Source organism: Rhinolophus sinicus, chromosome 16, assembly GCF_057876585.1.
Source record: "Rhinolophus sinicus isolate RSI-liver-muscle chromosome 16, RSI-T2T, whole genome shotgun sequence".
Classification (NCBI taxonomy): domain Eukaryota; kingdom Metazoa; phylum Chordata; class Mammalia; order Chiroptera; family Rhinolophidae; genus Rhinolophus; species Rhinolophus sinicus.
This window is the reverse complement of record NC_142516.1, coordinates 164,858,898-164,886,759: the sequence shown is the minus strand read 5'-3', so window position 1 is coordinate 164,886,759 and position 27,862 is coordinate 164,858,898. Positions and strand designations below refer to the sequence as shown.

Sequence of the window (27,862 nt, the reverse complement as noted above, 5' to 3'; positions counted from 1 at the left end):
AAAGTCCAAATATCTGAGCATAATTCAAGGTCCTTTGCAAAACTAACACCCAACTGTCTCAATAGTCCCACATCTAGCCTAGCTTGTGGTCCAGAGTTTTTCTGTGTTCTATGGACCTCTAGTATCCCCTAACATAAAGCATCTAGTGTCCTTACATACAAAACATCTGATTTTGAAAATTTTACGTGGTGAAACATGTTCAGGAAATGTTTCATACCATATGTGTAATCTACTAATTGGAAGTTCAATGATAAATGAACCTCATTAGCTCAATTTAAACTATATTAGCTCAACTAGAGGCTCTGAAAAGTTCTACAGTGAAAAATCACTTTAATGTATAGATTACCAAACTTAGTTGGCCATGGAATTTGGGGGGATGGTAGAATATTTATTAACATCATAAAGGATACTTGTGTTCCCTAGAATACAGTGTGCAACATGCTGTTTATTTATCGTAATATTTGGAATTCCTTGAGTGTTGCTCATTCCATTTTTGATTGGAATAACTTAATTTGTTTAGAAAAGGCCCCATCCTAAAAAAGACCTTCCAAGGAACATATAATAAGGAAGCCATAGAGGATGAGGAGGGCTTGTGAACTAATTTTGTGACCCAAACCTATGTATATCACCCTCTAAGGCCTGTGAGCAACTTTCTACTATGAAGTTGGAAGCACAATCTTTCTGTACTAGTTTCCTGTATTCTTTCTTTATTTTGACTAATGGCAACCTCAAAATCCTGTGTCATTTGCATTTTTAGTCTTTGGGATAAAGACTTTTAGCAAAGAGATATGTATAATCATTTATGTGTAGAATGACAAAACAATATTGGAAACAAATAGTTTCCACAAAATGGATAGTATTTGGTAACTTAAAAAGTGTCAATTTTTAAGTTTTTCAGGATTTATCAAATGAGTGCATTTATCAAATTGAAAGAGCAACATACATTTAAATTAATAAAATAAAATGAGAATCTTCCTGGGTGAACAGAATTGACCTTTATTAAGTGTTATTTAGAGGAGTAGAAAATGGATGAATTATTTGTATTGAACACTCATTACTTTGTTTCTCTAAGATGTCCATAAATTATGACATTCATTCTGATCCTTTTGTAGTTCGTAAATGTGATGATTGGGTGGTCACGCTTTTGCGTGAGATGTGCCTCCCACAAACCTTGTTACGACATCGGCACATTACCCGTCTGACGTGAAAAAAAAAATTATGACATTCATTCATTTATTCACTGATTTTTTTCAACTTACTATTAAGAGACAATTTCCCACAGGTTTCTCATGTTTCTTTACCTCTTGTAAGCAGAAGTACTGATGGCCTTTTGTTCTGGATGATCTTTTCAAATATGTTTGCTAGTGAATAGAAGATAAAGATAACATCTCCTTCTGGAGCAGGGGGCCAGTTCTTTTGCTGTCTAGTATAATAAAAATAATGTCTCCCTCTGGAGCAACTTTAGACAGGTTTTCTTGCAGCCTGATCTTTTATAATAAAAGATTGGGGTTTCCAAAGCTCAGAGATTCTCAGCTGTGATGCAAACTTATCAGTGTGTGAACAGAATCTACCTAGGCTGCTCTGTGTAACCCCCACAGGCCTTGAGGGGTAAGGGGAGCCAACAGAAGCGTAAAACTCAAGGTCCTGACTGTGCCGTGAGTAATAAGATTCTTTGTCTCTGACCTATAAGTCTTGTGTCTTCTGCCAGTATCCATGAAGCTATGGTAGACTACTTGTCAGCTTGCACAGCATGGTAAAATTTCAGAGTTGTAACAGTTCTTGACACTTGCAAAGAGGCATCCTCTTCAGGGATATTGGTTTGGAAGGATTTTTCCTGGACGTCATCAGGGCTGGCTCTGGGTCAGAACTCCTGACATGGATCATTGCTGGATGATCAGGGTGGGGTGGCATTGAATCTGGCAGGAAAACCAACACTAGCCTGAGGTGAATATCAAGTGAACAAGGTTCGTCTGATTATCTAAGAAAAGTTACCATTGCTGGGTTCAGAGTGGCCCTGAATGAATGGTCAGACTGGGAAATGGGTAGCCCTCTCAGGTCAGGATGGCTCCGGTAAGCACATACCCCAGACACAAGTGGTGAGGAACAGGTTGGCAGAAAGTAACCACTTGATTCCTTTCTATTCTAGAGCATGACTTTTCATACAGATTGGGTTTTTTCCCCTCCTCCAAAAGTGACCCGTAGGTAAAACTTTGAGTTCTTCAAGTTGCTAAGCTAAGTCGTTGGTCTGTTCTAGCTCCAGACATTGCAGACCCTAGTCATTTTCACTATTCATGTTTAAGAAAGTGGCATTCTTTGCCTGATGGGGAATGTTGGCTGAGCCAACATTTTTAGAGTGTGTTGGTTCCTGGTGTCCAGATGTCCACTTTCTTCTCCGTGAGAGTCTTATGCTCCTTGGATCAATCCTTGAGTGTCAGGGTGGAAGTATGGTTGTAGGCCTTAAGAGACCACTCTGGGGGGAAAAAAAAAGAAGTCGCTAGAGGCTTAAATAGTAACAAATTTCCAAATGATGTGTCACTCAGTTTTCTCAGTATAAACAGTTACGGTTCCCTCAGGAATTTGGAACTGTTTGCTGTGCTCTTTCTAAAGGGGAATGTGGTTAAAATAGCCGCAGTCAGTCCAAGCTGGCAAGCCAAAGCAGTGGTGGCTAAACCTCTGGTACTCATAAACAGACTTATAAAAGTGGATAGGCCATGAAACGCAATGGTCACAGTGTGAACACCCGAAAGTTTGTGGAGAAAATTCCCAGCTCTTTCAGACTCTTAGTTTTGGTCCAATTTATAGTGCCCTTCTCAATGGTCGGTCAGCTATCTATCAATGTTATTGGCGGGATCTACAAAAAAATAAAAAAATATATATTATTTTAAGGGGAACATTTAGGAGTAGTTTAAGTATCATGGAAGTGTATAATGTCACATGTCACCCTTCAGTTAGATTATTCTTTTCAGTGGGAACATGCTTCTGGAAGTTGAACTTGGAATATAAAAGCCAAACACGAGTGGGAAATAAAAATCCAAGTGGAGTACGGGTCCTGGTGCCAGAGCAGAACTTGCTGTCATAAACCAAATTCAAAAGGAGGTGTGGAAACTGAAGGGCGGAGATGGAGGGCAATCCAAGAGGACGGATAGGATGAGAGGGCTTCAGCAATTTGGGGCACACATGATTTGAAGCATAGCTTGTTAAGAGGAAAGACCATTTGATTTTAAATGCAGGAAAATAGAAGAAAAGTTTTGCTTGATGGCAGAGACTGGGAAAAACAAATATGAGCAGAGGGATTATTCGGGCATATTGGCAGCAAAGGGTAGATAGAATAACTATAGCAAAACAAAGCACCAGACAATGGGTGTCTGATCAGACTTGTTTAACAAAGCACACTGGGTGGAGAGAGAGCTAGTACCAATAACCTACTAAACTATAATCCAGTTTGTTCTGGGTTTGGGTGGAACTCTGCCTGCTGATGGCCGTGATGTTAGAAGCAATTGGAGCAAGAATAGGGCTGTTTATATCTCCCTCCTCTGGCTGGAAAACAGTGTTTCCCTGATTAGGGGTGTCCCATCACTTGTGTTGGTCAAGAGCCTCTAGACCAAGTCTTGAGTGAGTAATAAGCAGGAGTAATGCAAAAGGTAGTGTAGTCATTCAGAGAGATTTGTACACATGGCCAAACTGAGAGGCTAAAAGGTATCAGAAGTGCCGGATGGCGCTATTCCTTCTTTCCTTCATCTATTTAGTGCATCATATGCGCTCGGCTCTACGCTAGGTTTTGGGGATACAAAGATGATCAGACATAGCCCCTGACCTCCAATAATTTACAGCCTTGTCGGTAAATGAAACAAACTGATTACAATCAAGTGCGGTAAGAACAATGCGAGGATAAGCACAGGCCGCTCCAGGAGCAGACGAGATGGTGGTGAGGAATGCAGACCGGGAAAGGGGGCTTCCTGGAGGGCACAATGATCGAGACATGTCAGAAAGGATGCATAGAAGGTCGGCAGGTAAAGGTGAAGATTGTTCTAAACTGAGGTTTGTGCAACAACGAGAAAAACAAGCAAATGAAAAAAATCCAAAATACAAGAAAACCCCAAACCACCAAACCTGAGGTTTCTGCAAATCCTGTGACTTGAGAGAGAGCAGGATGCATTCAGGAACCTTGAAAATGTCAGGGTAGCTGAGGCTGGAGAGCCATCAGAAGCAGCGTGTATGTCATTTTGGTAGAGAAACTCAACCATTCACTTCCAGGCCTCTCAAATCAGCTCTGATCATGGGTGACAGTGACTGTCTTCATTCCCTGTGGGCTCTTCTCTAGGCGAGCTTACCCTTCTGGGGTTTCCTTCCCACCACGAAGTAAAGTCTTAAGCCCTCGCTTTAAAGGCTGGGGTGGGGATAGAGAGGGAGAGTAGAAATAACGGCTTCATTGCACATACGAGGTCTGACAATTAAGTTGGAGAACTTGTTGCAACGATGTTGCTAACCTTTTTTGATATCCGAGGGATTGTTCGTTATGAATTTGTACCAACTGGACAAAAAGTCAATCAAGTTTACTATTTGGAAGTGCTGAAAAGGCTGCGTGAAAAAGTTAGACGACCCGAACTTTTCACCAACAATTCATGGCTCTTGCATCATGACAATGTACCAGCTGACACGGCACTGTCTGCGAGGGAGTTTTTAGCCAGTAAACAAATAACTGTATTGGAACACCCTCCCTACTCACCTGATCTGGCCCCCAATGACTTATTGCTTTACCTGAAGATAAAGGAAATATTGAAAGGAAGACATTTTGATGACATTCAGGACGTCAAGGGTAATACAACGAGAGCTCTGATGGCCATTCCAGAAAAAGAGTTCCAAAATTGCTTTGAAGGGTGGACTAGGTGCTGGCATTAGTGCACAGCTTCCCAAGGTGAGTACTTCGAAGGTGACCGTAGTGATGTTCAGCAATGAGGTGTGTAGCACTTTTTCTAGGATGAGTTCGCGAACTTAATTGGCAGACCTCATAGACCCACATATGCTGAGGTGCTAGCACTCCTCCCTCTCGAGTCTTTGGAATGAAGTCACAAACCAGCAAACCTGGTAACCCATGATGACTTTTTCCATAAGCCCTCTCCTTCGCAAAAGGCTATGGATGCATACCTTTCCGAACAAATAGCAGACTCTGGGGTATGTGCTTATGTCCATCTGTGGGTCTTTTCCCCAGGAAGGACAAACAAGTGATATCCTCCAGGTCCTATAGTCCTTGGACTGACTTCATATTTAGCATCCTTCTAACTGGTTTAAAGATATTACAGAAAATGAAAATGTCATGTTTGTTTAGTATTGCTTAGATATTATCTGTAGTGATGGATAGTTGCTATGAATATTTGAGTTGCTGTGGATGCTTCAAAAGGCAGAGTACGTGCTGAAGTGGAAGGACTCGAACACTGTATTAGCCACAAGATCCTGATGGTTCTGGTGGTAGAATGCAAGTAATGAGGCTTGCCTTGCCCATCTCATGTGGTTACTTGAAAGATTAAATTACAGAAGGCATGTGAAAAAGACATGTCACTAGGATGCTATACAACATAAGATGTTATCAGTTGACTCGCCTCCTGTCTAGCTTTCTAAGAAAAAAAAAAGCACTTTTTTTTTTTCTTCTGAAATGTATCTCTTCACTAGGAATGAGTTACCATGGTATTAGAGACACTTTAATGAAACACTGACAAATAAGTGGAAAAAACACACTGTTAAAATGTCATTTTAAATAGTCATTTAGAACTGTTTTTCGGTAGGATCTCAATACTTTGAATAGCATTCAGGGTTCTTTTCTCTATCTGTATTTAGGGCTCTACTTGCAAATTGACAGATGTTTGATTCCATAATTCAACATATTTTGATGCAAGAACACTGAAATAGGTAGTGATTTTTTGAAAGATAATTGCTTTAAAAGAGAGCTATAGCTTCGACTGAGAAAAAAGGTATTGGTAATTTCCACGGGTGCATTCAAACATGGGCGCAGAATTCAGACAAGGAACAGTTCAGATCAGAATTAGTGGAAGCCGTAGGAGTGAGGAGAACACCTGTAGGAAACTATTACATTTAAATGTGCAAGGGAGGTGAGCAGTGAGGAGGTGGAGAAAGATTTGCAAGATGCTCATTATCTTTCAGCAAAGGGTGGTGCTCCATGCACAAGTATTGCAAAAAGGGCACAGACCTTCTCTTTGGCAACTATCAATGTCTGGGGTAAAATATCTGCCCGAAACTCCTCCTACCCAGTCACGCTTCCTGCTTGCTAGTCTGTCTGGAACCTACAAAGATAATTCTGTGTGTGCATGTTTTGTGGGAAGGAGGAGAATCTTCCTCTCACAGTCACTCACATGACAGAGGACGAAGACTTGGGCCTTCCTCCCAAGAAGAAATGGCTAGACCAGAGACTTCCTCCCCACCCCTGGTTTTCCTGTCCTGACTCGAGAAGAAGTCTTGTTAATGGCGGCAGAAGTGAACTGCTCCCACAGGAACCTACGTGCAGGGCAGGGTGAGGTTTTTTCGCCCCTCTGTGCTTAAGGCAATACATTCCTTACACTCAATGAGGAGCTCTGACCTCAGTTTTATCACAAGTATTATTTCTAATCATAATTTCTATAAGTAGGAGACTATTCAAAATGAAGTTAGTAACTTCAACAAAGAAGCAATTTCCTATATTTTACTTAACCAAACTATAAATGGACGAATGTCACACTAGTGTTTGAAAAAGAAAGCAAGAACATTTTAAAGTTCTTGAGTATTTAGCATGGCTGGGAATTATATCATATTGATCGTATGTTAATCTGATGTTTTTCATATATCTTTCTAATTAGCACTCACAGGTCACCTAATTTTATTTATGGGGGTATCAATTTGAATACCTTTACAATATACACACACCCACATCCCAAATACTTTTTCAAATGAAAATGCTCTTTTAGTACATTAATTATGAAGTTCTGGAACTGAAATACCGAATTCATAGTTTTCTCAAAACAATAGTTTCATGAATAAGCTATAGTAGTTGTGTCAATCGTGGTGGATTATAGTCATGAAATGTCGGCTGCTAAGTAATTTGAAACATGCAACTAATGCGTTTTAATTTTGTATTATATTATGTTATGAAAAGAGGTCAGAAACTTTCAAAGATACTACCTATGCAACATAATAGGGTAATCTCGTTTTGAGGCTAGTGTGGTAACACATATGCTGAATTGCTTGCTGAATGGGTGTGGTGAGATGAAATGCTGCAGAGTAACTGGTTTTTTCTGTAAGCCAGGGAGGCTTGTGTCTGCCTGTTTCTGGGAGTATAAGTCTGAACCATGGAGTGTTTGGGTATGTTTTTCTGTTGCAGAATGGTTCTAAAGAGGATAACCTGACCTTAGGTCATACATAAAAGGGCAAAAAAAAAAAAAAAAAAAAAAAAAGCCCAATACACCAAAAAAAACCCCAAACCCTAGGAGAGTTGTGTATGCCTAGGTTTTTAAACACATGCAAAAGATCCAGAGCTCAGGGCTTTATCAAGCCCATTCACAGACTGTGAGATCTTTAATCTTGTAGTACCAGAGACTGGACATTGAGGAGTTTCTTTTTCTTGAACTTTTAAAAATCCAAGTAGAACGTACACACTGAAAAGTGTGCATATTAAAAATGTGTGTCCTTTTATTTTGATGGATACTTAGATCATTGAATGGTAGCCCTCCCTTTCCCTCATATCAGCTTTCAAGTCTCTATTAAATGCTCCGCACACATTTTGCACCTCACATATTTGGTATGTCATATTTTCTGTTATAATTCAGTTCACAATTTTTACTGTGAGTGATTCTTTGACCAGCGGGTTATTTAGAACTGTACTGCTTTTTATCCAAATATTTGGGCCTTTTCTAGTTACTTTTTTATTCTTGACTTGCATCCTTATTTCATAAGATTAATAATTAAAATGCTTTGAAGTTTGTTGAGACTTGATTTATGGTCCAACATTTGTTTAATTTTGGCAAATGGTTTATGTGCACTTGAAAAAAATATGTGTGCTGTTATACTGTAGATAGCAATTAAATGAGGCTCATTAATCATGTTGAGAAAATCTTCTAAATCCTATGATTTATTTTTGCTTGTTCTTTGCTTTACTGAAAGAGATGCATTCAATTCTTCAAATCTAATTGTGATGCACCATTTTTCCTTTGATTCTGTCAATTTTTGCTTCTTCTGATGGTATGTTATTAGAAACACATACATTTATACTCATTGAGTCAATTTAGTGGGTTGACTCTTTTATCTTTATAAAACATTTGTCATCTCTAGTAATGTTTCTTTTCTTCCTGATTTAGTATAGCTACAGCAACTTTTTTATTTTTGCATTGTATACATTTTTCTAATATTTTCTTTTTAACACCACTGTGTCCTTATGTTTAAGGTGTGTCTCTTATAAGGAACATATAGTTGAGTTTTATTTTTTAATTCAATCTGATGGTTGCTTTAATTAGAAAATTTATTCAAATTGTTGAGCTTTTTAGTTTTAAATTTATCATCTTATTATTAATTTCCCATCTGTCCCTCTGTTCTTCCTTTCCTTTCAGTTCTTGTCTCTTTTGAATTGATGAAATATTTTTATAAATCTATTTTCTCCTGCATGAATTGTTATTTTTATAATATTTTATAGTGGTTATCACTGACATAACAACATGCATTCTTGACTTACTAGAGTGTTATATTAATATAAAAGTTGATACTTTTACTATTTCCTAACAATGTCAGGACACTAGAACACTTTGACTCTATATACTACACTCCTGCTTTTTTTCCTTATGTTTTCATATATATGTATTATTTTTCTACCATTCCACCATAGAGTATTATTATTTTCTACCATTACAATTGCTATAGTTCCTTTCTATTACCTATCACCATGTCTTACATTTCTGTGTTTCTACTGGGATTATTTTTTTGTCTGAAAAACTGCCTTTAATATTCCTTTTAATGCTCATCTGCTAATGATGAATTCTCTTGTTTTAAAATGTCTGTTTCTTCTTCACTTTTCAAGAAAAAACAAAAACAGATTTACTGAGGTGCAGTTTACTTACCATAAAAATTACTTTCTTTTTCACTTCATTTTTAACTCTCTTCACTTAAAAAAATTGCAGTAAATTGCACAATTTAAAAATTTACCATCTTAATCACTTTTAAGTGTATAGTTCAGTAGTGTTAAGTATATTTATACTGTCATACAACCAATATTTAGAACTTTTTCATCTGTCAAAACTTCTTTGCTTTTTCTGATTTGTGGGGGGTATAGAAATATAGCTTTACAATTATTTTCTTTCAATATTTATGATAAGTCAGCTGTCAATATTATTGTTGCTCATTTGAAGGAGATGTTTCTTGTTTCTTTGCCACAATGATAACTTCATTATTTGATTATCTGTGGATCTATTTCTGTTGTCCATTTTGTTGTTGCTGTGCTGCTGTTGTTGTTTTGGCTTTTAGTTGTTGGTAATTTCGTCCTGTCTCCTGGAATGACTAGTAATTTTTTATTGAATACTGGATATTAGGAATAACAAATTGTGGATATTTGGTTGATTTTATACTCCTTTCAGAGAGGATTTACTTTTCTGTTGGTAGGCAGTTTGTGTAAAGGTAGATCTCTTTGATTTAATCAACACTTAAGATGATTTGTGTTGGAATTTTAGTCCATGTCTGGCATATTTTGGTTTGTTCCAAATGCTGGGACATAGCATTTTTGGGGTCTAGTGCAAAACCAAGGTGTTTACCTTGTTGGTTCATGAGCATCAATTTTTATCTTTTTATTTCTGTGAACAAGCTGAATGCTCTGGACTTGAAAGTTGAATGCTCTGCTTGGCCACTAAGCCATGTGCTGCTTAAGTATTAGCACATTTTTTTTAAGGGACAAAGTGGAAAAGAATGTTGAGCTTACATCAGTGTGCTTTTCTTATCTCTGTGATCTTGGCCCTTTAAGTGTTGGTTGCCTACATTGCTCTCTAGTGCCTTCAAACAGTTTATTTCTTTGATAATATTTTGTCCAGCTTGATGGTGCGAGTGTTCATCTGATGCATGCCTGAAGGTAGACGTCCTCTGTAATATTTTTAGGTCAGGGTGAGGTTAAAGTATGCAGATTCTCTTACCTGGATATTCCAATCTGATCAGAACTTGTATGGAGCTCTTCATCTCTCTGGAATATTCCATCACTAACTTTATCTCAGCAGGAAAATGGGCAAAAGAAACTAATTAATACTTCAGAGAAATAATATAAAAGGGTCAGGAAACCTATAAACAAATGTTCAACCTCAACAAATATTAAGAAAATGGAAATTGAAGCAAGGAGAATTTTCTCCCATCAGATTAAAAAAGTGATTTTCTTACAAAGGAGAGAATGTAAATCAACCCAATCTACATGACCATTAATGATAATTGACATTTATTGAGCACTTTCTGTTGTGTCCTGTTTTCTAGGAAGGAAAAATCTCTCTACACCAACTAAAGGAACATTCTGTTTTGTTCCTACTTACTACACTCACACAGAATACTTTTTTAACCAGTTGTGTACATTTTCTCCCAACACCAACCAATTCTCTAACACCAGCTGTGTGTCTTACAATTCAGTTCAGTTCTGAGACTGTCTACCTGGACTTAGCATCAGATCCCACAAGTAAAAGGCTCAATCCCACAAGACTGTCCCAACTTCAGACACCAATAACAAGTCCCAGGTTGTCACCTCTGCTTCCGACTAGCTATAAATTGGAAGTTCCCAGGACCCACACCTCGGGTTCAGTAATTTTCTAGAAGGCTCACGAAACTCAGGGAAATACTTATTTACATTTACCAGCTTATTATAAAGGATGTAATAAAGGATACAGATGAACAGCCAGATGAAAAGATACATAGGGTGAGGTCTGGGAAGGTCTCAAGTACAGAAGCTTCTGTTCTCATGGAAATGGGGTGTGCCACCCGCCCTGCATGTGACGTGTTCACCAATCCGGAGGCTCTCCAAACCCTGTACTTTAGGGATTTTTATGGAGGCTTCATCACAGCCAAGTTGATTATTAACTCAATTTAACCTCCTGTCCTCTCTCCAGAGAATGGGAGATGGGACTGAAAGTTCCAAGCTCCTAATGATGGCTTCGTCTTTCTAGTGCCAGCCTTCATCCACGAATCCACCAAGAGTCACCTCATTAGAACAAAAGATGTTTCTATTACCCAGGAAATTCCCAAGGATTTAGGAATTCTCTCTCAGAGCCTCCTATCACTCAGGAAATTACAAAGATTTTAGGAACGCAGTGTCAGGAAATGAGGTCAAAGGCCAAATACTAGCAGGAAATGGAGACAGAGACCAACATATATATTGTTATTTCACAGTTAATCTAAACACTCTACATGTACTATTCTCACAATAGTGTTATTAAGTGACTATGAGTATTATAAATCCCGTTTTCAGGAGAAAAACTGACATTCAGAGAGTTGAGCGATATGCCCAAGATCACTCGGACCATGGGTGACAGCACTGAGGTTAGGACCCGGGGAACCTGACTGGAGTGTCCACACCCTGGCCCCCTAATTTAGACGGCCTCTCGGTTCTGCTTCTAGAACTTCTCCCTACAGACACAGTCATACAAATGTGCAAAGAGCCATGCACGAAAAGCTTCCCGGTAACGTTACTTGTAATAGTTAAAAACTGGGAATAGACTATTCTTTCTTTTGGGATTGTAAAAATAAAATCATCCATGTTAAATATCTAAACAATGGAATATTTTGCATCATTTAAGAGTAATGTAGATCTAAACGTACTGACATGGAAAATATCCAAGATACAGTTTTAGTAAAGAAAAGGTTAAAAAGCCTTTTGATAAAAAAATATAAAATATGTGTATGTAGGTATAGATGTAGATAGAAATGTCCATACTGGTGTACACAACAAAGCGTTAATAGTGGTTTCCTCCTGTGAGTAAGATTTGGGTGATGGTGAGAGACGACCTTTGCATTTTAACTTATATACTCGTATACCTTACATTATTTGTACTTTTACATACTGCTTATATATTATTTTTGTATTATTTAAAACATGTTATTGTGAAATTTTTAAATATATTTAAAAGTAGAAAATAGAATAATGAATCCCCGTATATGTATCATCTAGTACAGCCAGCAATGATCAGTGTTTTACTATATTTACTTCATACTTTCTCCACTCCTTCTTTTCCCCTTTGGTAAATGTCTTACAGCTAATCTCAGACAGCATTCCATTTCACTCCTAACTCAGTATGTGTCAATAAGAATTATAGAAAATTTATTACACAACCACAGTGCCATTATCATAGCTCACAAATGGACAATAATTCCCGGGCATCATGCAACACCCAGTCCGTAATCAAATTGCCCCAATTTGACAAATTGCCAAATGTCTCAAAAATATCTTTTTTTATAGTTGGTTTGTTTATAACAGGATTCAAACTAAGTTTTCACATTATATTTAATTTTTAGATCTTTTTTTCTCTTTTAACCTAGAACAATCTCCCTTGTTTCATTTTTTTCATGCCATTGACTTTTTGTAATTTAGTAGTTATTAAAAGAACTCAAACATGGATTGCCATAGCTATTAAATTATATGGCAACCTTTGTCACACATTAAATCCTATGGAAATAAGCATTTTAATCATAATTGTACTTCTTCCCCTGATTTTTCGTCAATACTATACTTGTCGATTAATCCAGTATTTACTGAATGTCTAAGATTGAGTGAAAGACATTGTGAGAGAATAACAGTAGAAGAAAAGAGGAATATGAAAATGAAAAAGACAAAGTCATCAAATTTTTAAGCTCATTAAATGTAAGAACTGGACTAATTTTAAAGTTCTAATATTTTTACTTTAAATTAGAAATTGGGTTAATTTCATAGTTAAAATGGTCATTTTATGTTAATGATATTTTGTGGTAAATTCTGCATGTAATGTTCTTTGATAAATTACACCTTTTTCTTTTCTTTCCCTCTTTCTCTTTCTCTCTCTCTCCTTCCTCCCTTCTCCTCCCTCCCTTATCTGTCTGTCTATCTATCTCTCTATCTCTCTATCTGTCTGTCTGTCTGTCTGTCTACCTATCTATCTCTCTGTCTATCTATTTATCTGTCATTTATTTATCTATCTTCTTCTCTAGCAACAATCAGAAGTCATTGTTGTGGATGCTGACAATTTTTTCCTAATATAGCAAATTTCAAATACCTTAGCTTTGAAAAGATCAGAAAGCTTAAGAACTTTCAAGGAAGGGCAAGTCAACATAATTACAATCTCAGACAGAATTATTAAGGACAACTGAAAAGTATTCAATGAATAATAAATAAAGATGTGCATCATTGTCTACAGCATTTGAGAGAGAAAGTTAAGATTGAACAGTATTATCTCCCTGATCCCAGGGGATCTAATTAGCATTAATGGGGGGAAAATAGCAAATGAGAGCAGGAGCTCAATATTATATTAGAGAAAATACCCTAATGGACAGATTGATCAGTTAATCAAAAATTCCCAAGAGAAGTAATGTTAATGCAATCGAAATATGTTTTGAAGAGGGTGGAGAACACTGAGAAATAAATGTACTATTTGTAATTCTCTATGTAACACTGCACAGATCAGTTCCTGTTTAGGATATTTTATTTTTATTTTGGAAATAGATTGAAAACTGGCATTGCTGTATTCTTAGTGAAGGGATAACTAGAAAGAAAGCAGAATCATTAAAATGAGATTTTGTTTTCATTTTTCTTGCTGATGTTTTAGTGTGCACTCTAGAAATTCCCAAAGGTGGCTCATATTTCAGTTATTCTCATTCACTCACTTCAACATAATAAAATTTCCTTAATTACAATATTATATGGTATTACAAAAATTCAAATAGCATCAACATGCATTTCGTTTATTAGCATTGAAAATACTATGCCATGTATTCAGTGTATTAGCAAGTTGAAAACAGAAAACTGAACTCAAGTTGGTATCTGTTTATTCTAACAATGTACTTCAGTAAGCTAAATCAGTGATTATTGATCTAACTTTAGCTCTGGATGATAGAAATAAGTTTTTACAGCAGCACTGTGCTTGCTATGATTGACACTGACTAAGAAGAATGAGAGAAGTGAAACAATCTCATTAAGAGTATTCTATGTATGAACACGGTAGTCCAGTTGTTAGCCCACCTAATCATAGTCTGCAAAATAATAGGTTATTTTGTACTACCGAACTCAGATGATAATTTTTCTATTGCACTTTCTTTTCATATTACTTGGTAGAATATTTGAAATTACAGAATAAGCTGAGACACCTCAAGAGCTTTATTTGACCAAATTCTTCTAATTAAGCTTGAGCATGTTAAGCAGAGGTACAATACACAATTCTTTCTAGTCTGTATTAGTTGAGTCATTTTTTTTTTTTCTTTTAGTGAAAGAGACACATTTAGGTCTGAATAGTGATTTAGCTTTCAAAAATCAGCAATATACACGAATGTGAATCATTTAGATTTACTGGATCCAGCTAAACTTCCTTGGACCTTCATTTTGCTGTGCTGTGTAGCTATGGCCCGAGCATTTAGAATTTAAATCAAGTTTCAGAAGCAGAGTTAAGTGAAAAAAAAAAAAAAAGAAAAAAGAAAAAAAAAAGGCTTATTAATAAGAGTGAGGATTACTGTGGAAGGTTACAAACTAATGACAGGAAAGTGCTACCTAATCATACTCATTATACCTGTACTACACCCATTAGTGCACTTGTTTATTTAAATTCGCTGACCATAATCTAGGACACATCTATGCGAATGCTGCAAAAATACTTTCTTATTTGAGAAGCAGTTAATTTCTTAGAATTTGGAAAAAAAAAAAATTTGCCTGGAAATAGAATTTGAAGTCTACCACCAAGGTAATGAATCAACTTGAAAACATTCTACAGATGTCAAAAGAAAGTCTATATGGAAACAGCAATTTTCATATTTGGCAACACTAAATTCAAATTAAAGGTAATTTAGACCTAGTGAACAGATAATTTACTGCACAGTGTTATATTTTCCGTCTTTCTTTGTATTATCCTTGCAGTGTGCTTAATTTCTTTTGTATTAAAATGTCTGATTGGCAGCGTGTTCACAAATCAAAACCAGCAATCTTTATTCTTCCATGGATGTAAAACCATATAAATTTGAAGTAATTATTTCTGCATTTACAGAGTTGCATTGTATTCTTTAGCAATGGTTGCTAATTATGTTCACTACAGGATTGCATTGCTTATTGATATAAAGATAATACAGAACTATGACTCCCATAAGGCAGGGAGACCTTATTAATCACTCTTGTATGCTTGGTATACATTATAGGCCTGGAACAAAGTAGAAGGAATGATCTACTGTGTTTCCCCAAAAATAAGACCTACCCTGAAAATAAGCCCCAGTTAAGATCGTCAGCCAGACAGACACATTTAGTACGGTATGACAATGTTCCAGAAGAAGATGACATGACTGTATTTGAATAAATGTAGATTGCTGTACAGGAAAAAATAAGACATCCCCTGAAAATACGCCTTAATGTGTCTTTTAGAGCAAAACTTAATATAAGACCCAGTCTTATTTTCAGGGAAACATGGTATAAAATAGGTGAGAGAAAAGTGTTATCATCCTATTGGTAAATCAATGGATTTCTTTACTCACTTCATGGCTAGATTGCTACGTACCTAGTGGGTGGTTAAAACCTTCAGAGTTTGAGTTACTGGCATAGCCCACTGGTGTGCATTTTGTCCTACGCATTTAAAGTAAACCTTCAAGGAGACCCCCTACTCCAGAATTTCTATGTATTGTCATGAAATCGATTCAACGTTTTCAAGTTAAAAGGTAGTAATTTAACACTTCACTCCTTCAAAAAGACTAGTAATTTTAACATTTTATCGTTTCACTATTGTGTAAAAGGAAACTATTAGTGACTCAGAGTATTATAATTTCAAATATCCATTTATGTCAGGCTTTGCAGAATGTTTAGAAGTTAGGAAGGTGATATGAATGTTAGTAATTCTTAATATTGATGCCAAGTTTGAAACTTCAAGTGGTATTTGTCATTTAATAGTCTGGGGAAAGTATGTTGTGTGTTGTGTGTGTGTGTTTTGTTTTTAACAGCAGTATTGAGGTATAATTGGCATATAATAAACTCATGTATTTAAAATATAAAATTTGATAATGCTTATTTATAGACTTGTGATACTCATGATGGTGAACACATCTATTACATCCAAAAGTTTTTTTCTGCCTCTTGATAACCTCTCTTCTCGCCCTTTCCTTCCCACCCCATAGCTCTAAAAAGTTATGATCTGTTTTCTGTCACTATAAATTAGTTTGCATGTTTTAGAATTTAACATAAAAGAAATTCTACAGCACGTACTCTTTTTTGTCTATCTTCTTTTACTTGGTATAATTATTTTGGAATCACCTATGTTGGTGTGTGTATCAATAATTCATTCATTTTTATATTGAGCAATATTCCATTATATGTATGTACTACAATGTGTTTGTCCATTTATCTGTTGATGGATTTGGGTTGTTTCCAGTTTTGGCCATTACAATAAAGCCACAATGAACATTCTTGTATAATCTTTGTATGCACGTGTACTTTCATTTCTCTAGGTGAATATTTAAGAATAGATTGTTAGGCTATGTGGTAGGTCTATGTTTAACTTCTCAAAAACTGCCAACCTGTTTTCCAAAGCAGTTTACATTTTCCATTCCCACTAACAGAGGGGAATAGTTGTTGGAGCTCCATGTCCTCATGGACAGTTAGTACGGTCAGTCATTTAATTTTAGCCATTCTAATAGTTCTGTAGTGGCACCTCATTATGGTTTTAAATTGTGTTTCCCTGTTGACTAAAGATGGTGAGCACTTTTTTCATATGATTATTTGCCATCCACATATCTTGTTTGGTGAAGTGTCTGTGCAAATATTCTGACCAATTTAAAATACTTATATTGTTTGCTTTTTCTAATATTCAATTTTGAGAGTTTTTAAAAATACATTCTTTATATTTTCTCCATGTATGTGGCTTTTCTTCTATTTTCCTCTTAGTTTATCTTTACATCAGGATCACTACCATGATAATTGTAGCTTTATCAAAAATATTAAAATCAGATAGCATTAGTCCTTCAACTTTCTTATTTTGCAGAGCTGTTTTGGCTATTCTAAATCCTTTGTATTTCCATACAAATTTTAGAACCTTGTCAATTTCTACACAAAACTTCCTTTTTTTATTGGAATAGTGTTGAATGTATAGATTAATCTGGGGAAAACAGATCTCTCAACAATATTGAGTCTTTCGACCTATGAACATGGTATATCTCTCAATTTTTAGGTCTTCATTTCTCTGAACTCTATTCTATAGTTTTCAATGTATAAATCTTACACATCTTTTGTCACATTTACCCCTGCATATTTTATATATTTATGCTATTATGAAAGATATTGTCTTTTCAGTTTTAATTTCTTATTATTTGTTGCTGATATACAGAAATAAAATTGATTTTTTTTCTGTCAATCCTATATCCCACTACCTTGCCAAACTCACTTATTAGTTTTAGTAGCTTTTGTTTTGTAAATTCTATAGGATTTTCTATATGACCAATGTGTCATCTCTGAATAAAGACAGTTTTCCTATTCCAAGATGGAGGGCTTTATTTCTTTTTCTTGTCCATTTGACTGGCTAGAATCCCCAGTATAATGTTGAATCGAAGTGCTGAGAGTGGACACCCTTGCTTTGATCATGATCTTAAGGAGAAAGCATTCTGTCTTCCACCATAAAGTATGATGTCGTAGATTTTTTATAGATATCACCTAGAAGTTTGAGGAAGTTCCCTTTGTTGCTGAAATTTTTATCAAGAATGAATTTGGATTTTGTCAAATTCTACATCTATGTATATGATTATATCATTCTTTTAAAGTTTTTTTTTTAATACATTGTGAAATCTTCGTAGGCTGTCCCATGGCAAAGTACATGTCAAAAATCTTAAATTATAGAGATTTTAATGTGGTTTTTTTCTAACAGAACTATAACAGATTTCTGGAAATAAAAAGACAGACAGCATGTAATAGAAAGGAAAAAAGTCCTTGTAAAGCCATCCAGCTTTGGAGGAAAGACAACTCTTGATGATTCCTGATGACACAAAGAAAGAGAAGAAAAGAACACAGTAAATTCTTGTGCTGTTCAAAGCAGTTCGTTTCTTTTGAATATTGGACCTCCGTGTGGTTACTATTGGCTTCAAATATTAACCGAGGTGATAGATTTTTAGATTATATGTAGCAATCATCTCTTGGAATTCATCTTTTAAGAGCATATCTATAAATAGGTAAATATACCTTGTCCTGATCCTCTAAATAATAGAAGCAATGAAATTCCTTTAAATGGTTACAAAAATTTTCACTTTACCTTCTACAGTCTCAATTCACCCGACCCAATTTTTAGCCTTTTATCCTGCACTGACTATGTAACAATAATTAAGAATGGCTGCCAAATCTGCTGAGCAAAATGATAATTATAGTAATAATCAGCTGAGCAAATACCAACTTGTACGTGGCTGAGTGCTGGAATTAAGGAGAAAGAAGACCACAGCCAGGAGCCATGTGTCCAGTAGAAGGACTGAGGTTGTGTGCAGTACAATGGAACTGGTTTCCAAGCCCGTTCTGCCACTTATTAACTGTATGACTTGGGTAAGCCGGGGGCCTCTGTGAACCTCAGTATCTTCATTGGTAAAATGGGGATGACAACGCCAGTCTCCTAGGGTTGTTTGGAAGTTCCTATAAGATAATGCATGGAAAGTGCCGACCACTGTCCTTAGTACACAGTGAGAGCTCCATGCATGACAGCTGTGATGACGTGGATTTATAGTAATGATGATGCAGCAACACCTCTGGTGTTGGCACAGCCTGTCGACTCAAGGACCCACAGAGGCTCTTCTGTGCAGAAGCTATGGCCTCCCTGCCTCTCTCTGTATTCCAGCCACAAGAGCCATCTTTCAGATCCTGGATTATGTCAGGTTCCTCCCAACCTCAGGGCTTTCCCTCTGCCTGGAAGCTCTCTCTGAATCCCTCCATACTCACAGGTGCCCCATCTGCCACGTATGTTCCACCGCTACACTCTCCAGGCCTCCCAGAGACTCCATAAACACTGGAATGGTTTTCTTTGATGCCCCTAGCCAGTCTCCTCAAGGATGCAGTCCACACAGAACTATTTGCTTGATGCCAGCTAATCAGAGCGCCCAGAAAATGTGTACCATATAGTCATTCTTCTTAGGCTGCTGCAGTTGTTTTGTTGTTGTTTCCCTCCCCCTCTCCCCTTTCTCTTCTATAAATCCTATTTGGACCTTTGATAATTAAAGTGATGGGTCTCCTTTATCTATAAATAAACAGTGTGCTGATAATTTAAAAAATAAGAATGGCAGCCAATTTTTACATTAGTTCTTTTTTGAGCATGCTGGGGGACCCCACTGCGTCCAGGCTGTATTTCCTGCTAGGATTCAAGCTTGTGTGCCTGGTGGGCTGGGTGCATGTGCCTGCCAGGGGTCTTTTTCCATGAGTAAACAAAGCCTCCTGGGAAAGAAACCATGGTTAAGAAGGAAAAGTCAGTCAGGGAAGACTTGGCTTAAGATGCCCCATTTCTTAAAATGTCTCAGGTATCAAAGAGAGCCTTGATTTTCTGTGTAGCATCTTGTCAGCCTCTCAGCAATGTCCCTGGTCCTGAGCTACTTAGGTCTTACACACGATAGGAGTTGAGAATAGGTGTCCATAACCTCTTTCTAAGACAAGAGGGCACTAAGCATCTCTATTGTGGTCTCTGGGCCCGAAGTCAGAAAGGAAGAGATTCATGCTCCCTTTTCTGGAGGGAACACAGCATGGCTTTGGCTCATAGAATTTTCCATAGAGCACTCCACGGCTAGCATCATAAGAATTTAGCAGCACCAGGGCTGTCTCCTACAGATGCAAAGTCTCTGTGGCTGCTCTTTTGCAAGCAGCAGAGGCAGAATGGATTTGCTCCCAGGGACTCCAGGTAAAACTGAAGGGATTTTGAAAGAATTTGGGGATCCCAAAATTGTGGTTGGGAGGACAAAATCAGAAGAAATATGGCTTGTTACTATTAATGTGCTTGAACTCTATCCTCTTGGTAGGTGTTATATAGTGAAACATGGGCACCATATTCTGGTTAGGTTAATTTAAAATACCTGTATTTTGAGTCCAGTTTTGAGATACAAGAAAGAAAAAAGATAAAATCAACTACTAATCAAACATATCTTTTTAAAAAATGACTTGTTTGGCACAATAATTATTTTCCTGCTATTCTTGAGTATTTTTAAGTGATGAAAACTTTGCTGTGATTTCTAAGTGCTAATTAATTCTAAAACTTTCTCAGGTATGGAAACATTAAAGAATGCAGGAGGTGAGATTTAGAAAAGTATTGTCTACTGTAAGTTCATGTTGGTATAGAATGGATTCTTTTTCTACTGATATGCCTTCATCATTCGTTTTTTGAGAAATAAAATACAACCACTGATTTAAACATGGTAAACTAAAGGGATTTTATGTTAGAATATACTACTATTAAGTGGTGGTAGCCTGAAAATGCTATTACCCATTTCTGTATGAGTAGGTGCAATTTAATTGTCATAGCAGTGCTGGCGGTGCTCCAAGCATGTGCCACCTGGATCAGGCATTGCATTGGGGATAAATATGGAACTCACAAATCTTTATTCTGGTGACGCTCACAGTTGCCTTTACTGCCTAGAGCATGTCAGACTAGTTAAAGGACAAATGGCATCATATGTCTTCAGGTTGGCTAAGAGGGCATTCCTTCCAGAAACTATGATCCCCTCCAAAATAATGTTGTTTGAGGACATATTTCTAAAATTGGTATACTATCGTATCAAAATAATATAATAATAATAATAAATAAATATATTACAGTCCACCTTCTTAGAACTTTCAGGCACTATTTCATTTAGAAGCCCTGGGCAGATGGCAGCATAAAGTAATTCTAATAAGGCAAGATTAGGCACTAGAAAATTAATTGTGGCACTCTTTGGATGATGGGATTATAAATGCTTTGTAAAAATATCTATTTTTCTTTTTGTTTCTCTATTTACTAACTTTTCTGTAATGATTATGTATGATTTGTGAAATGAGGAAATAAGATCACTACAGTGTGATTTGTACTTTTTCCTCTCTAGTGTTATAGTTTTGGTCTGATCCCATTTAGTAGAGAATTTCCAAATTCTAGCAATATGATGATGTTGCTTTGGAAAAGATAAAATGTACTGGCAAAAAAAAAAGAATATTAAATGTGTTTGTATTTTAACCCATCAGAGCCAGTACTGGGTACTGTTTTGAGTTGTGTAGCGTTATAGCAAGCTGTTTGCTGGAGCTGGAGAGATACACACTTTAAGGCAAGGCCTCGGACTTCAAGTTTGGTTCAGTAAATCTTTATCGAGTACTTTAATGTAGCTAAATAGAGATCCAGAGGTGATAAAATACTGCCTCCTCAAATTGCTAGCAATCTGGTTAATTACAGAGACAGGAAAATAAAATGAATAATGCAAGGCAATATATGTGAAGCTTCCATTGATCGACCTAAGGGTTCAGAGGAGTGAGAGATCACTTCAAGTTGAGATGAATAAAGAAGACCTCACAAGAGATGTGGGATTTGAATTGGTCTTCTTGGATGGGGAATGCTTGGGTAAATAGTAGGAAGGTGCAAAGCATGTTTGGGAGATAGGAGGAAATGTATTTAATGGGCTCATATTGTAGAGTGGTGGCAGATAAGATTGACTTAAGCAAACATAAGATTTTACTCTAAGCTTTTCTAATATGCTCTCATAAAATGCTTTGGGGCTAGGTGTGTGTGTGTGTGTGTGTGTGTGTGTGTGTGTGTTTTAATTTTCAAGCTTATTAATTATCTAGAGTATTTGGGGACTAACTACGTAGTCTGTCTCTGATAAGGGGCTGGCAAGCTGTTGTCCTATACCTGCTCTTGGCCATCTCTCACTTTCGAACCCAGAGTCTTAAAATTCTTTATAAAGAATGAGAGCCTCAAACCCCCTGAATCTAACACTGGCTTTTGTATGCTTTCCTGGCATTCTGATCTAGGAATCAAGTTACCTTGAAATCTTATTTGGACTTTTATTCTATTTTAGGCTCTGAATCTAGTTTTGCCTCTCGTGGCTGTTTTCCACGCTGCTTGCTACTCCCATCACTTTGCTGGATATCCTGATTCAGGTCACTGGCCTTGACCTACGGTGTTTTACCATAATACTGATTTTTGATTGCCAACGCCAAGATCTTTGTTCCAGACCCCAGTCCATGGTACTTAGTTATAATCCTTCATGGAGGGAAATTTGGTATAACATGGACTCCTATCTCAATTTATTGGATGAAGTGTAAAAAATGGTGTGTAAGTGTTTAAATAAATTGTCTCACAGAAAGATGATTTCATAGCATGGGCCCCAAGGGCAGTGTTATACTGATATTCACTTCACACACTTGTTTATAAATTCGATGGACAGTGTGTCACGGTAGCAATTAAAAACCACAAAATTGGTTTGACAAATGTTTGTAAACATTTTTCTATTCCTATCTATTCTCCTTGTTTATCCTCATCAACTCCTATTATCTTCAAAAGAGGATGATGATGATGATGATGATGGTGATGGTGATGATTCAAAATAAATACAGAGGGTGCCAAAAAAATGTATACACATTTTAAGAAAGGAAAACTGTATTAAAATTGTAATACTGAATATATACCGATAACAAAAGATGAATACAAGTCACGTTTGACTTCTGCAATTACAAGAGGTGCTCAAAGTGGTTACCATCAGCGTCCAGACACTTCTGATTACGGCAAACTACTGCTTGAGCAACGTTGACCAAAGTGTCCACTTGTGTACAATTTTTTGGCACCCCCCCCCCCCAGTATTTTTAAAGCAGCATATTTGAACTGTGTTCACACAACACTAAATTGTTCTGAGGGGATATGGTCACTGGTATGAGTGGGATAGTGGGGAGAGAACACTGGTCCATTCATATATTTCATGCGTTGGTCCTTTCTGCCTGTTCCGTGCCTGTTCAGCGGCAGGTAAAGAGGACCTTCCCTTAGGAGGCTCCTCTCCTGCCCAGCCTCTCATCCCATGCAAGGCAACAGTATGTCATCGGGCTCAAATATAGCTGATAGTGGGGTCTGGAATGAGCCTAATTTGGTAGCATATCCCTGTGAACCATCCCCTCAACCATCATCCTGACCCCCAATCCTCTCATGGTGTTTGCGCAAATCTTATGGTAAAATTCTTTTTTTCTCCCCATTTTCATTGAGACATAATTGACATAAGCATTGCATAAGTTTAAGGTGTACAGCATGATGAGTATATTGTAAAATAACAAAATTCTCCTCATGATTTCTTTTTTTGTACTCTAGTTTCACCTTCAGCATGAATGTTTTGCTTCTAATCTCAGCCCTCATGCCTGGGACCCTACATTCTTCCTAAACCTTGTCACCCCTTTTTGGGGAATTCTCTTTAAAACAACCACGAAGGGCAAAAAAACAAGTCTCAGAACCACAAAACTGACATGGCTGTGATTCTAAGGAGGGCCACCCAAGCATCCATATCAGATTAACTGACCTGGAGTTTGTTACCTTTCTTTAAGGTGTTTGAAGTGTTTCTTCCTGCTTAGTGTTGAGAAGCATAGGAATATAAAGAAATATGCAAAAGAACCTATGTAGTGTAGCAACAATTTATTAAAGTCTTAATGTGTAGAGGAGCAGGCCAGGTATATGTTTAAGGAGTTAGATACACATTTTTCCCTTTTGGTGTATAACACAAGAACTACCGTGTTTCCCTGAAAATAAGACCTAGCCGGACCATCAGCTCTAATGCGTCTTTTGGAGCAAAAATTAAAATAAGACCCGGTCTTATTTTACAATAATATAAGACCGGGGATATGATATGATATGATATCATATGATATGATATCATATGATATCATACGATATAATGTAATATAAGACTGGGTCTTATATTAACTTTTGCTCCAAAAGATGCATTAGAGCTGATGGTCTGGCTAGCTCTTACTTTCGGGGAAGCACGGTATTAATCCAAAAGAATCTGAGACTTAACTGATTTACATTTTATATCTCCATACTCTGTTTTTCTATACAGTAGTTTTAAAATGTCTGATGACTGTATTTTTAAACCTTACATTTTTGAATGAGTACTGACTTCTCATATGAATCATATTGGACCAGGTGACCACCTAGATCATACTATTCTAGAAAATATTTGATGTTTCATATAATTCACCCATTATGTTTCCTGAACACCTACTCTGTGCAAGGCAGTGTGCTGTAAGGGATATAAAAATGAGTATGGGATAGGTAAGGGATATACAAACGAGTAAACCACAATCCTGGCCTTAGTATGGAGGGGTTAAGACTGTTACACATAGACATGGGCACAAAGCAGGTAGGCAATACACTCTTTAAAGGACAATAAAGCAGTTTTAATAATAATGACATAATGGCATGATCTTGGCTAAGAAAAAGAATAATTATGTACTCGAGATGCAAATTGCGCTTGGCTTAATTATCAGTTCAAAGAAGCAGACACTCTGGTGTCCAGACAGATGCTAACACCCCCTTGGAAGCACTGTATCTATGTCTTTTTTATGGGGGTTGTGTGTGCTCATTGTTTTCAATTTAAGAACAATGTGGCAGAGGGCCTGTTCTCAAACAGTGTTCTGCTATGTATTTCCTTTGCCTGAATGTTCCTCAGCAGCTACAAAGACAGCCTAGTGGTGACAAGAACCACATTTTCATGTCAAACTAACTTAGGGAATATTTCATCACTAAACTTCACAGAGTGAAGAACATTAATCATTCATTGGTTTGTATACATTTCCATTCCATCTTGTGAAGATGTTTGCACTGCATAGCAATGGCTCAGGGATGGAGGAGTTGGGAAGACCAGCCTCTTGGGGTGAAGTCATGTTTCTTGTGCTGTCTCTTTGGTACTCTGTCCTTTCTCTTCTAGAATGTCTGGGACTTCAGCCACAGTGGGAGGAACAATCCCTGGAGCTGAAGAAGTGCTCGGGTTTATACTGATACTACCTTATGCCTTTAGCAACCCCTCACCAGTCACGTCCTTGCTAGCTCTGTCTGGTTTATTAAATCATCTTTCTAAAAAGTTCCTTTTCTATACTTTAGTGTTCGTAAGAGTAAGGCTTAGTGTAAAATTGTTCCTTCTGTGTTGAAACAAAGATTTTTTTTTTTTAAAAATGCAGATTCTGAGGGAAGATTCCAGGGACTTGGTCTCTTGGGAACTACCCATCTGTGAAAAAATTATATTTCTGTTGGACTAGAGACCTGGCAATGGCAAAATGGACTGGCACTGTGAGCCATTTATTCTGTCTCACTGGACAGAATAAATTGTTTCCTAATTGAAGCTATGTCATGACGTGAACTGTAAAATGTAGTAGCAATAATTTACTCTCAGCTAAAAGAAATGACAGAAAATTATCTGCTCTTTTAAAAAGCTTTCAACCAGATGGTAAGATAATGTTAAAAAAAGGAATACTTTCTGTAATACTATTTTACACATCAAACTCCATATTTTGCAATAATTAAAAATGTATTGTGGGCTTTTGAATAGCCTCATTTTTCATAAGTAAATCAGAGTCTCGAGCATAATTTCATTTATTGTTTTATGCTCCATAGACCATAGACAGTATTGCTACCTTTAGGATGAAGTCTGTAATATAGGAAACTTGCCTACCAGATATTAAAGCATATGTGTATATGTTGCAGCTACACACACAGACATGCATGCACGCACGCACACACTATGTCTATATTAAAAACATCCACTAACATCTGGGAACTTAGTATAATAACAATTGTGCAATTTCAGAAATGATAGGCAAAAGGATTATTTCAAAGGATGTTAAGATACTTGGCAATCTAGTTAGCTCTCTCTACCACATCTTTTTACAGAAATAAATTCCAAATAGATTAAAGATCTAGACATTAAAAAAAAGACAAACCCAAACTACGAAAAGCTAGAAGAAAAGGAATGAAACATAGATTTATAATTGTAGGATGACAAAGGACTTTCTTAGCATAATGTAAACCTATAAAGGTGACATAAAAGTCAACACATTAAAAATTAAAATACTTTTATTTGAAAAGATAAAAATAAAGTTAAAACATAAGTGAGTGAGAGATTGGGAGAAAAACATATGTAAAGACAAAAGATTAATATCCAAAATATTTTACTAACATTCTGCTTGTGAGTATGAAAAAGACTATCAGCCAAATAGAAAATTGACAAAAAATACAAGCAGAAAATTAATGAAAGAAGGGATATAAACATCCAATTAACAAATTCATTTCAGTAATTATTAAATAAGTGGAAATTAAATAACAAGATATCTGATTTACCTAGTTAACGGGCAGCATTTCAATAGATTGACAACCCTTGGTGAGGGAAAATAGTCACTCTCATATTGATTGGAAAGAATATGGATATAGCTTTTCGTAAAGCAAATTGACATTATCAAAATTAAAATATGTATGACCTTTGATCCAGCAATTTCAATAGAAATTCTACTTCTAGGGGTCTATCCTATAGAAATATTAGTTTAATTACACAAAAAGTACATGTCCAGCAACGCTCACTGCAGTGTTGTTTACTGGCCAAAATTGGGGGAGAACTCTCAATCCATAGGAAAATGGTTGAATCAATTATAGAATTTTGATGAAAGGAAATTCTTATAACAATTAAAAAGAAAATAGCAGATTCATATGTACTGACTTTGAAAAACGTTCATTATAAATAAAACAAAGAGCACATTGCAAAATCGTATTCATAACTTGATTCTATTTTCATTGGGAAAAAAACAACAAAAATATGTTCCTATAAACATAGAACAAAATCTGGAGGAATATAAAAGGATCTCTCGATCGTGGCTACAGGGCTGGGGACTGAAAAGGCAGGAGAGAATGAAAGGAGGAATTTCACTTGTCATTTCAGATCCATTAAAAAAATAAAAGTGGGGTTATGAGTGATTTTGGCGCTTGTTATTTTTAATATTTAACATCTTTTCTGTTATAGACATGTATTACTTTTGTATTCATGTAACCTTGAAAAGATAATTCTCAAAGGATGATTAAACTATGAGAGACGAGAGGCAGGAAGATAATTTAGGAGAACTTATGGCCTTGGCAAGTGTGATTGGGGGGGGGGGGGGGACTGGCCCAGGGCAGAGACGAAGAGGAGGTTAGACTTTGGCAGATGGAACTCTAGTGGAATGGCTGGGTCTGACTCACAGGTGAGGACCCATCTGAGGCTACATCCCAACTCTCCACCCAGAGAGCTCTTTCCAAAAAGCCCCCTGAAAGGTTCCATTATCCCACCACACTGGCCCCACACTGACCCTCTCAAGATTGGGATGGGATCGGCCCACCCAGAGCACACGTACAACAGATAACAAAACCCAGGTTGTCTGGCTCCTACGTTGGCAACCATTTCAGTTCTGATTTCCCACTTACATGTTTCCCCATGAGACCAGATAAAAAGCAACATCAGCGTTGCCTAGAGCGCCCAGGGCTCTTCTCTGTGGAGGTGACCTGAAGGTTATACCACATTACATCAGCCTCCTCCTTAGAGACAGGCAAGGAACTCTCGGGCTGTCTCCACGGGAGCCAGCTTTCCTTCCTTCTCGCTGAGTGACGCGTCCTAAAACCTTCTGGTTCCTGTTTCCTAAGTCGTGCTCACAGACGTGAGACTTCTGCCGTCTTCTCTGACTCCA

At 36.9% G+C, this 27,862-nt stretch overlaps 1 long non-coding RNA gene and 1 other non-coding gene across 3 annotated transcripts in view; both read left to right on the top strand.

Annotated features, from left to right (window-relative positions):
- Positions 1-27,862, top strand: part of LOC141571007 (uncharacterized) — a 151,644-nt gene that overhangs the window by 45,885 nt on the left and 77,897 nt on the right. The window lies entirely within an intron of this gene.
- LOC141571441 (small nucleolar RNA U13) lies at positions 1,101-1,204 on the top strand. The gene has a single exon (XR_012496183.1). It is a non-coding gene; the product is annotated as a small nucleolar RNA U13 (small nucleolar RNA).